Source organism: Theobroma cacao, chromosome 2, assembly GCF_053813885.1.
Source record: "Theobroma cacao isolate CCN51 chromosome 2, ASM5381388v1, whole genome shotgun sequence".
In the NCBI taxonomy this organism is placed as follows: domain Eukaryota; kingdom Viridiplantae; phylum Streptophyta; class Magnoliopsida; order Malvales; family Malvaceae; genus Theobroma; species Theobroma cacao.
In genome coordinates, this window is record NC_142640.1 from 36,488,466 (window position 1) to 36,492,518 (window position 4,053).

Genomic DNA, 4,053 nt, shown 5'->3' on the forward strand with positions numbered 1-4,053 from the left:
GTAACCCTATTATATTCATACCTCAGTATGAGAGACGCGGTTGGATAATTCCTGAGGTTAAAACTTTAGAGTTCACTTCACGCCAAACCACCACGTGAGGGTGAACTCAGCCAACGCCAAGGAACGACTATGTTTTTAAAATAAAAACATGATTTATGCGTACATAACTTTTTAATAGCCTTGGCGGACTCGGTTGGGATAGCCTTCGACCAAGGTACCTGTGAGACCCTGTCAAGCTCGATTAAAAGACGGTATTGTATCGAGTGGTACAATTAAGTTAAATCGAGCCTTGAACTAGTTCAAATAGAAATTCTAAGAGGAATTTGAAAATTTTAAAACCAACAGAATGGTTTAGAATAGTGATTTGGAGTTCAAGGTCCAGTTTGGAGTCCATCAGAAAATTGACCGATTAGGGACAAAACGGTCATTTTACCATTTGATGATAAAATGGAGATTTTTAGCCAAGATTTGATCACATTTGACCAAGAATAATTATATGAAATATAATTATGATTATTGGAGTATAAAATGATGTTTAGTAGTGAAAAATTTTGATTCTCGGTATTTATAGAGCACAAGGGCAAAATGGTAATTTTGCCACTAGTGGACTAAACGAAAATTTTTTTTAAACAATTTTTGCCCCATTTAGTTAATATTGATCAATATTAGTGTTATTTTAGGTTGAAAAGTAGAAATAATGAGATTCCGGTACATTTCAGAGTATAAGGGCAAAATCGTAATTTTTTTGTCTCGGGGGCAAATCAGTAAAATTTTCGGCCCAGCACTTGTCAAGACCAAGGGATTTTAATTGTGGTAGGATTGGATAAATACCAGAATATTTGTGGTGGAAAATTAAGAAGAAAAAGTCAAAAAGTTAAAAATTTGGCCAATAAGCATGTGACACATGGCATGCTTGATTATTTTATTATTTTCTATAGAAATCAGCCCATTAAATCCCCAATTCCCTCACCATATTCGGCCTAGACATCCAGCAACCAGAAAAAAGGAAGAACAAAAGGAAAAACAAGAAAACCTAGGTGGAAATTCAAAGAAAAAGTGAAGAAATCAAGGAAACAAGCTAGGTAAGTTAAAATTTCTTTAATTCTCCTTGATACCTAGCTTACCCATGCTTTTGTTCTTGATTTCCATGGTTGAATATTGAGTTATCATGATGAATTCAATTCTGAAAAATGGGTATGGAAGAGGAATTGTTGTTGGAATAATTTGATTTTAGACTATGTTAGTGTTTAGGGATAGTTAAGCATGGTTATGAACAAAAACACAAAAGAAATATTCAATTTCTCTAGGGTTCCTTGTTGGCTGAACCATGAGGGCTGAATATCAATGGGGTATTGTTTTTATTTCAAGGAAAATGGCATGGAAAATGATGAAGTAAGGTGAAACGGTTATGTAGAAAAAGATTCGATGCTAGTACACCAAATGACCAAATTTTTTTCTATAAGGAATTGTGAGGGTTCTAATGCTGAATTTGGCTTTATTTAAATGTATGTGGTAAATTAAGGTATTAGAGGAGAAATGAATTAATTTGGAGGTGATTTGGACACAATCGCCGATTAATCGGGTGATCGGTCAAATTTAATCGATACCGTGATTAAGCGGTAATCAGACATATTTTTGCATTACATATCAAGCATTAGTAGTTAAATTAATTTATATCAATTTAGGGACAATATAGTAAATTCCTCGACTTTGTTATTTGTCAAGGTGGTGAGACGTCCGGAAAAGGCAAAGGAATTACGCCTGAGGACTATTAGTCAGAGTTCACCCAGAATCCGAATTTTCAACACCTGTGAGTGGACTGCCTATCAAAATTGTTTTGGGAATATGACTATTTTGAACAAAGTGTTTGAATGATTTTATGAAATTTTTCATGAAAATGAATGCCTTGGGAACAAGCTTTTAAGAAAAGGTTTATGTTATGAAATGTGGTTATTATGGATTTCTATGTGGCTGCATTATGTTGATATACATATATGCTTGAATATAATGTTGTGTAATTTTGTTGACTCGGCTATGTGCGAGTAGGGAGTGTGCATAAGCCGAGGATGACCCGGTTATGTGCGAGTAGGGAGTGCGCATAATCCGGTGATGACCCAGCCATGTGCGAGTAGGGAGTGCGCATGAGCTGGTGATGATGATGATGATGAGCTGGTGATGATGATGATGGGTTGATGAGATGATGATGATGGGTATATACGTATATATATATATACATATGTAAATGTGTGTGATATAGCAAATTGATGGACAATGATTTATGGTTGTAATGTACGTAAAATTTGACACATTATACTTTGAGAATTTTCATGAATGTTAGGTTGATTTTATTAGTTTAGCAGGATGGCTATTGTTGAGTGAGGAAAAATGTTTCTCTTGTTGCTTTGTTTTCACTGCATCGAAATTCATGCTCGCTGTAGCGAAAAACTCTGGGGTTTGGAGGGGTTTTAAATAGGAATGAACTAAATTGCATTGTTTGAAACAAGTGCATCATGATTTTAAATTTTTCCTAATTGTTGCTTGTTCCCTTCCTTGTTCACTCACTGGGTTTATACTCACCATTTTCAAATTCATGTTTTCAGATCACGAGGTAGCCGATAATTAGGACGAGGTGTCCTTGTAGATCTGTGTACATCTTCTGGTAGGTGTCTCGGCATTCGGTAGCTGTATATCCATCCGAGTCACTCCGCTGGAGGTCGAGTATTATTTTGTTATGTATAGATGAACTTAAATATAAATTTTAAAAGAGTAATGCCAGTACGAGTTGGCAATGTGTATCACTATTTTGACTCAAAGTCATGAAATACGACTTAGTGATAATAAATAGAATCATAAGTAAAATAAATAATAGGCTTGCTTGGATTTAGTGGATTATGTCCATTGGACCCATGCGCCGGTCATGACCCGGAATTTGGGTCGTGACAGTACCCCTGATAACTGAGTATGAGAATGATTTTGGCACGAGCCAAACTTTTCATGAAATCAGAAGCCTCGTTGTTTATTTGGGTGAAATGAATTTATTTTATCTTTTTAAAATGAGTTTGAAATGCTGTGAATCATTTTTATACTAATCTATTTTATCTGTCTCTATTTACTCAACTTTAGATATTTTATATGGTATTTGTTTACTCACTGGGATTATATAATCTCACCACCCTCATTTCCACCCTTTTCAAGCTCAAGATAGTTGGTAGATAGCTCATTTCATTGAAGGCTACAATTGGACTTGCATCTTCAAAAACTGTAGGTTTACCGCTTTTGATACTTTTGGTCGTTCATGTGAAACCTTGACCTTTATAGACTCGTAGTTAGTAATATATGCGATATCCCTAATTAGGGGTAATTTTGTCATTTCCTTAGTAAGCCCATAAAAGTAAGTTTTAAACAATATTATGGCCTAAGTAGGCCTAAGGCATAAATGGATGGTGAAATTAGGGGTAAAATGAAAAGGAAACCAAAATTTTGACAATTTTCATAATAGGGGCAAAATGGTCATTTTTCACCTCGAGTTAAAATTTTAAGTTTTCATAAACCCGAGCATGTTTAGACCATTATGGATCTTGTCCCGGTGTCAAAGGAGTAAAAAGATTGCACAAAGGGTTGAATGAGAACAAGCTAACTAGTCAAGGGTATTTTCGTAATTTTAAGGGAATGGATAAGTTTGGCCTATAAATACTTTCTTCCAGTAGCTTCTTCTACCATTTTCCAGCAGCTTGTCTTCTTCTTCTTTCTCACGTTTCTTCAAAACCTCCATGGAAGCTTGATATGTAGCTTGCAAAATTTTCTCTCTAGCTTTAGTTTTCATACTTTTGAGCCCTTTTGACTAAAACCCTAGTATTCTTTCACTCTCTCACTTCAAAACCCTTGGTAAAGCTTATTTCCATACTTTCTCTCACTAGTTGGGCATTTTAGAGAGAAAAAGAAAGAATTACCCCATTTATTTGGAAGCTATTGGAAGGAAATTCAACTACAAAGAAACCCAAGGGTGAGTGATGAACTAAGCTTGATTTTTAGCTGTAGAAAATGACTAGTAAT

General features: G+C 35.1%; 1 long non-coding RNA gene across 1 annotated transcript; it reads left to right on the forward strand.

Moving 5' to 3' along the window:
- The first annotated feature begins 948 nt into the window (after positions 1-948).
- Positions 949-2,816, forward strand: LOC148764211 (uncharacterized). The gene is made up of 3 exons (XR_016024835.1): positions 949-1,082; positions 1,726-1,810; positions 2,601-2,816. It is a non-coding gene; the product is annotated as an uncharacterized LOC148764211 (long non-coding RNA).
- Positions 2,817-4,053: the final 1,237 nt, after the last annotated feature.